The following is an 8647-nucleotide window of genomic DNA, read 5'->3' on the forward strand; positions in this document are numbered from 1 at the left end:
CTTTGTGTCTCTGTGTCATGTTTTGGTAACTTTTGCAATATTTCAAACATTTAATTATTATTATATGTGTTACAGTGATCTCTGATCAGTGATTTTTGATGTTCCTTGTTTTTAATGTTACTTGTTACTTGGTGTAAGTTTTTGGGGTGCCATAAACCATGCATATGAGACAGTGAATTTCATAAATGCTGTGTGTGTTCCAATTGTTTCACCTGCTAGCTGTTCCCTCATCTCTTTCCCTCCCTCTCTTCAGGCCTCCCTAGTCCCCGAGACACAACATTATTGAAATTAGGCCGGTGAATAATCCCACAATGTCCTCTAAGTATCTGAGTGAATGGAAGAGTCCTGAGTCTCTCATTTGAAGTCAAAAGCTAGAAATTATTAAGCTTAGTGAGGAAGGCATGTCGAAAGCCAAGACAGGCCAAAAGCTAGGCCTCCTGTTCCAAACAGTTAGCTAAGTTATGAATGCAAAGTAAAAGTTCTTGAAGGAAATTACTGGTGCCACTCCAGTGAGAAACAGCGTTATTGCTGACATAGGGCAGGTTTTAGTGGTCTAGATAGAAGATCAAACCAACCACTACATTCCGTTAAGCCGAAGCCTGATCCAGAGCAACTCTCTTCAGTTCTAGGAAGGCTGAAAGGTCTAGGAAGCTGCAGAAGTCTGAAAAGTCTGGAGCTAGCAGAGGTTGGTTCGTAAGGGAAGAAGCCATCTCCATAACATAAAAGTGCAAGGTAAAGCAGCAAGTGCTGACATTGAAGCAAGTTCTCCAGAAGATCTAGCTAAGAGAATTAACGAAGGTGGCTACACTACACAAGATTTTCAGTGGAGGCAAAACACCCGTCTATTAGAAGATGCCATGTAGGACTTTCATAGCTAGAGAGAAGTCAATGCCTGGCTTCCAAGCTTCAAGCCTCAAAGGACAGGCTGACTCTTGTTAGGGGCCAGTGCAGCTGCTGACTTAAAGTTGAAGCCAATGTTCATTTACCATGCCCCAAATTGTAGAACCCTTAAGAATTGTACTAGAGAATAGGAGGGGGACCCTGAGCTTGCCTCATCCCACAAATGCAGCTAGAGCAACACCAAATCATTTGAACAACTAGGAAACCGATCTGAGGATTAAGAAAACAATCTGCACAGTTGGAGGGAGAGAACATGGCAGATGTGAGGTTTGGAGCCCTGAACTAGGGAAGAGAAAAGCCGAGGTGCCACTAAGGGGAGGGAGTCCTTTTCACAGACGAAGTCAGGGAGAGAGGGAGAGAGCAGGAGAGAGAGAGAGAGGCATGTAGGGTTCACACAATATGCCGTGGAGAGGGCCTCCCCTAGGATGCACTGGCAGAGATCGCTCCCCTTCCTGGAGAACATTTGGAAGAGGGTATTTTGCCTCTCCAAGGACAAAAGGCCCACCGGGAACCACTGAGTGGACGTTCAGCAGCAGCGGCCAGGGGCACACACCGAGGGCAGATACCCTGATTGCAGCTTTCCACCGTGCATCACAATAGACTCCAGCCACCGTGCACATACCGTGCAACTGCTTTTCTGGAACAGAACGGGGCCGAGCCTTCCAGCAGGCTCCTTTCCAGGGGAGGGAAGCAGGTCCGCACCTTGCCAGGCCCTTTAAGATTTGGACTTTTGAATCCCAGCTGCCGGCCAGAGATAAAACACAGAATCATGGAGCCGGGCAAGTCAATGGCCAGCCACAAACAGGTTGAGGGGAGGGGTATGACAAAAGCCTGGGACACAGGAGAGGAGATTCTTCACTTTTCTGTGAGGACCTCCTGAACAGCGGCAGCCACAAGTTCCAGCACCCCCTGCCCACCAGCACCGTGAACTTCAGGGAGAAATACAGCACCTCCAGTGGACGTTGGAGTCAGTGACACCAAACCCTGCCCCACTGTGCTGGGCAGGGGCATCTTTACAAAGGCAGGTCTGACTGCGAGCCAGTGTAGCAGGCCTCCCTCTGAGAATAGCAACACAGGCCCCCACAACATATACCAAGTCTACTATCATAGAGTAGTCCAAAGAGTCAGCTTCAGTTCTGGTGCAAATAGGACCAGGCTTTTTATTTATTTATTTATTTATTTACTTTTTATTTTATTATTTTTTTGTTATTATATATTTTTTAAATATAATTTTATTTTTTTTTCTTTTTTCTTTGGTATCAGGCTAATAGCGTTTTATTCATTTGTTGGTTGGTTGTTTTGTTTCCTTTTCTCATTTTTTGGATCAGGCTCTGTTTTTATTCTTTTCTTTTTTCCTTCTTTCATTCTTATTCTTTGGAATCAGGCTTATAGTTCTTTGTCTGTCTGTTTGCTTTTCTGTTCCTTTTCTTTTTCTCTTTTCTTGGATCAGGGCTTTTTATTTATTTATTTATTTACTTTAAATCAAGCTTATCTTAACAAACAAATCAAAGCACACCTATTTAAGAGTCCAGACCCCCTGCGCGCACTGCAAGCAAGGAGGAACTCTGTAGAGGACTGACCTGTGGGAAACAGCAGCCAAAACACAACAGCAGAGTGCACACAACATATACCAGAAACACCTCCCGAAGTGCCAGGCCCTGGACAGTGTATGACCCCTTTGTAATATACTATTACTCTCAGGAGCAGGAAACATAACAAGCTTTCACAATACACAAGAGACAGAAACCTAGACATAATGACAGTATGGAGGAATTCTCCCCAAAACAAAGACCCGGAAGAAATCACAGCCAGGGATTTGTTCAAAGCAGATATAAGCAATATATCTGAACAAGAATTTAAAACAACAGTCATAAGAATACTAGCTGGGCTTGAAAGAAGCATAGAAGATGCCAAAGAATCCCTGGTTGCAGAGATAAAAGACCTAAAAACTAGTCAGGCCAAAATAAAAAATGCTATAACTGAGATGTAAAACTGACTGGATGTAATCACAATGAGGATACACGAAGCAGAGCACTGAATAGGTGATATAGAAGATAAAATTGTGGAAAATAATGAAAATGAAAAGAAGAGGGGAAAAAACTCTTAGATCATGAATATAGACTTAGGGAACTAGGCAATTCCACAAAGCACAATAATATCCGTATCATAGGAGTCCCACAAGAAGGAGAGTGAGAAAAGGGGCAGAATGTTTACTTGAACAAATTATAGCTGAGAACTTCTCTAATCTGGGGAAGGAGACAGGCATTCAAGTCCAAGAGGCACAAAGAACTCCCCTCAAAATCAACAAAAATGGGTCAACCTGTTTGACATGCCATAGTGAAACTTGCAAAATACAAAGATAAAGAGAGAATTCTGAAAGCAACTAGGGAAAAAAGGACTTTAATTTATAAGGGTAGACAAGATTAGCAGCAGATCTGTCCACAGAATCTTGGCAGGCCAGGAAGGAGTGGCATGATATAGTCAATGTGCTAAATGGGAAAAATATGCAGCCAAGAATACTTTATCCAACAAGATTGCCAATCAGAATAGAAGGAGAGATAAAGAGTTTCCAAGACAAAAACTAAAGGAGGTCGTGACCACTAAACCAGCTCTTCAAGAAATACTAAAGGGGACCCTTTGAGTGGGAAAGACAGACAAAAGCAACAAAGACTAGAAAGGAACAGAGACAATCTATAGCAACTTTACAGTTAACACAATCGCACTAAATTCATATCTTTCAATAATTACTCTGAATGTAAATGGACTCAATTCTCCCATCAAAAGACATAGGGTATCAGAATGGATTTGAAAAACAAAACCCATTGATATGCTGTTTACAAGAGACTCATTTTAGACCCAAAGGCACCTCCAGATTGAAAGTGAGGGGGTGGAGAATAATCTATCATGCTAATGGACATCAAAAGAAAGCCGGAGTAGTCATTCTTATATCAGACAAACCAGATTTTAAACCAAACACTGCTATAAGAGATGAAGAAGGGCACTATGTCATAGTAAAGGGGTCTACCCAACAAGAAGATCTAACAATTGCAAATATTTATGCCCCCAACTTGGAAGCAGGCAAATATATAAATCAGTTAATAGCATTATCATTGATAATAATACAACAATAGTAGGGGACTTTAACACCCCACTCACAGCAAGGGACAGATCATCTAAGCAGAAGATCAACAAAGAAACAATGGCTTTGAATGATACACTAGAGAGGATGGACTTAACAGACATATTTAGAACATTTCATCCTAAAGCAGAAGAATACACATCCTTTTCAAGTGCACATGGAACATTGTCCAGAGGAGATCACATACTGGGTCACAAATCAGGCCTCAACCAGTACAAAAAGATTGAGATCATACCATGCATATTTTTAGACCACAATGCTATGAAACTTGAAGTCAACCACAAGAAAAAATTTGGAAAGACCACAAATACATGGAGGTTAAAGAACATCCTACTAAAAAATGAATGGGTTTACCAGGAAATTAAAGAAGAAATTTAAAAAATGCATGGAAGCAAATGAAAATGAAAACAGTCCAAAACATCTGGGATGCAGCAAAGGCAGTCTTAAGAGGGAAGTACATAGCAATACAGGCCTACCTCAAGAAGCAAGAAAAGTCTCAAATACACAACATAACCTTACACCTAAAGGAGCTGGGAAAACAACAGCAAATAAAGCCTAAAATCAGCAGAAGAAGGGAAATAATAAAAATTGAGCAGAGATAAGTGATATAGAAATTTAAAAAAAAACAAACAGTAGAACAGATCAATGGAACTAGGAGCTGGTTCTGTGAAAGAATTAACAAAGTTGATAAACCCCTAGCCAGACTTATTAAAAAGAAAAGAGAAAAGACCCAAATAATAAAATCACCAATGAAAGAGGAGAGATCACAACCAACATTGCAGAAATACAAGCAATTATGAGAATATCATGAGCAATTATATGCCAACAAATTGGGCAATCTGGAAGACATGGACAAATTCCTAGAAACATACAAAATTCCAAAACTGAAACAGGAAGAAATAGAAAATTTGAACAGACCGATAACCAGCAAAGAAATTGAATCAGTAATCAAAAATTTCCCAACAAACAATTGTCTGGGGCCAGATGGCTTCACAGGGGAATTCTACCAAACATTTAAAGAAGTAATATTTATTCTTCTCAAACTGTTCCAAAAAATAGAAATGAAAAGAAAACTTCCATTCTATAAGCCACATTACCTTGATTCTAAAACCAGACAAACACCTCACTAAAAAGGAGAATTACAGACCAATATCCCTGATGAACATGGATGCAAAAATTCTCAAGATACTAGCTAATCAAATCCAACAATACTTTAAAAGGATTATTCACCATGATCAAGTGGGATTTATCCCTGGGCTGCAAGGTTGGTTCAACATCTGCAAATCAATCAATGTGATACACTACATTAATAAAAGAAAGGATAAGAACCATATGGTCCCCCCAATAGATGCAGAAAAAGCATTTGACAAACTACAGCATCCATTCTTGATAAAAAGCCCTCAACAAAGTAGGGATAGAGGGAACATATCTTAACATCATTAAGGCCATATACAAAAGACTCACAGCTAATATCATCCTCAATGGGGAAAAACTGAGAGCTTTTCCTCTATGGCCAGAGACAAGACAGGGATGTCCACTCTCATCATTGCTATTTAACATAGTACTGGAATTCCTATCTTCAGCAATCAGACAACAAAAAGAAATAAAAGGCATCCAAATAGACAAGGAAGAAGTCAAACTTTCACTATTCACAGATGACATGATGTTCTATGTAGAAAACCCCAAACACTCCACCAAAAAATTGCTAGAACTGATACACGAATTCAGTAAAGTCACAAGATATAAAATCAACATACAGAAATCTGTTGCATTTCTATACACCAATAATGAAGCAGCAGAAAGACAAATCAAGGAATCAGTCACATTCACAATTGCACAAAAACCATAAGATATCTAGGAATAAACCTAACCAAAGAGGTAAAATATCTGTACTCTGAAAACTATAAAAACACTTATGAAAGAAATTGAAGAAGACACAAAGAAATGGAAAAACATTCTATACTCATGGATTGGAGGAACAAATATTGTTAAAATGTCTATACTACCCAAAGCAATTTACACATTCAATGCAATCCCTATCAAAATAACACCGGGATTTTTCACAGAGCTAGAACAATTCTAAAATTTGTATGGAATCAGAAAAGACCTCAAATAGCCAAAGTAATGTTAAAAGAGAAAAGCAAAGTGGGAGGCTTCACAATTCCGGACTTAAAGCTGTATTACAAAGCTGTAATCATCAAGACAGTATGGTACTGGCACAAAAACAGACACACAGATCAATGGAACAGAATAGAGAACCCAGAAATGGACCCACAGTTCTATGGTCAACTAATCTTCAACAAAGCAGGAAAGAATCTCCAATGGAAAAGACAGTCTCTTCAACAAATGGTGTTGAGAAAACTGGACAACCACATGCAGAAGAATGAAACTTGACCACTTTCCTAAACCATACACAAAATAAATTCAAAATGGATGAAAGACCTCAATGTAAGACAGAAAACCATCAAAATCCTCGAGGAGAAAACAGGCAACAACCACTTTGACTTCGGCCATAGTAACTTCTTACTAGACATGTCTCCAGAGGCAAGGGAAACAAAAGCAAAACTGAACTATTGGGACATCATCAAGATAAAAAACTTCTGCAGAGTGAAGGAAACAATCAACAAAACCAAAAGGCAGCCCACAGAATGGGAGAAGATATTTGCAAATGACATATCAGATAAAGGGTAGTATCCAAAATCTATAAATTTAGCAAACTCAACACCTCAAAAACAAATAACCCATTAAGAAATGGGCAGAACGCATGAATAGACTTTTCCAAAGAAGACATCCAGATGGCTAACAGACACATGAAAAGATGCTCAACATCACTCATCATCAGGGAAATATATATCAAAACCACAATGAGATACCACCTCACACCTGTCAGAATGGCTAAAATTAACAAGTCAGGAAACAACAGATGTTGGCAAGGCTGCGGAGAAAGGGGAACCCTTTTGCACTGTTGGTGAGAATGCAAAGTGGTGCAGCCACTATGAAAAACAGTATGGAGCTTCCTCAAAAAATTAAAAATAGAACTCCCCTATGACCCAGCAATTGCACTACTAGGTATTTATCCAAAGGATATAAATATGCTGATTTGAAGGGGCCCATGCACTCTGACATTTAATAGCAGCAGCATCAACAGTAGCCAAATTATGGAAAGAGCCCAGATGTCCATTAACTGATGAGTGGATGAAGTTGTGGTATGTATATACAATGGAATATTACTTGGTGATCAAAAAGAATGTAATCTTGCCATTTGCAACAACGTGGATGGAACTAGAGTGTGCTATGCTAAGCAAAATAAGTCAGAGGAAGACAAATATCATATTTCACTCATATCTGGAGTTTAAGAAACAAAGATGAACAAAGGGGAAGGCAAGCAAAAATAAAATAAGATAAAAACAGAGAGGGAGGCAATCTGTAAGAGATTCTTAAATAGAGAAAACAAAATGAGGGTTGCTGGAGGGAAAGTAGGTGGGGTATGGGCTAAACAGGTAATGCACATTAAGGAGGGCACCTGCTGTGATGAGCACTGGTTGTTATATGTTAGTGATGAATCACTAAATTCTAGTTCTGAAACCAACATTACACTATATGTTAACTACCTTGAATTTAAATTAAATAAATAAATAAATAGGTAGATACTAAATAATAAATAAATAAATAAATAAATAAATAAATAAATAAATAAAATAATTACCATGGTTATATAAGGGAGGACACTGTCCTGCAGATAAAGATTGAATAATTCTGAAATTTTATAATTTACATATAGAACAAATGAGATTTTTAAAAAAAAGATTTATGCTAAATCTACTCTGCTTGTGCTCTATCAGTCGAACAACAAAGCCTGGATGACAGCACATCTGCTTATCACATAGTTTACTAAATATTTTAAGTCCACTCTTGAGATCTACCACTCAGAAAAGACTACTTTCAAAATATTACTGCTCATCGACAATGTAGCTGGTCACCCAAGAGTTCTGGTGGAGATGTACAATGAGATTAATACTGTTTTCATGCCTTCTGAACACAACATCTACTTATATGCACTGGGAAACCAAAAAATACATTTAACTCACTTTATTGAGATGTTTGCTTTCTTGCAGTGGTCTGGAACTGAACTTGAAATATCTCTGTGATAGGTTCGTACATATCACAACCAGGATATTGACATTGATACAACCTACAGATCTTCAGATTTTCCCAGTTTTACTTGTACTCTCTCATTTGTGTCTGTATGTCTGTGAAACCCTATACAATTTTATCATTTGTGCAAGTTGGAGTATCCCCCATCACAGTCAAGACACAGAATAGCTCCCTCACCACAAGAATCCCTCATGCCGCCCTTTATAAACACACCCACTTCACTCCCTAACCCTCTACTCCTACCCAGTCCCTGACCTTTTTTAAAATTTTTTATTGTTATGTTAATCACCATATATTACATCATTAGTTTTTGATGTAGTGTTCCATGATTCATTGTGTATAACACCCAGTGCTCCATGCAATACATGCCCTCTTTAATACCCATCACCAGGCTAACCCATCCTCCCACCCCCCTCCCCTCTAGAACCCTCAGTTTGTTTTTCAGAGTCCATC

The sequence above is a fragment of the Phoca vitulina genome, unplaced genomic scaffold (genome assembly GCF_004348235.1).
Source record: "Phoca vitulina isolate PV1807 unplaced genomic scaffold, GSC_HSeal_1.0 scaffold44, whole genome shotgun sequence".
In the NCBI taxonomy this organism is placed as follows: domain Eukaryota; kingdom Metazoa; phylum Chordata; class Mammalia; order Carnivora; family Phocidae; genus Phoca; species Phoca vitulina.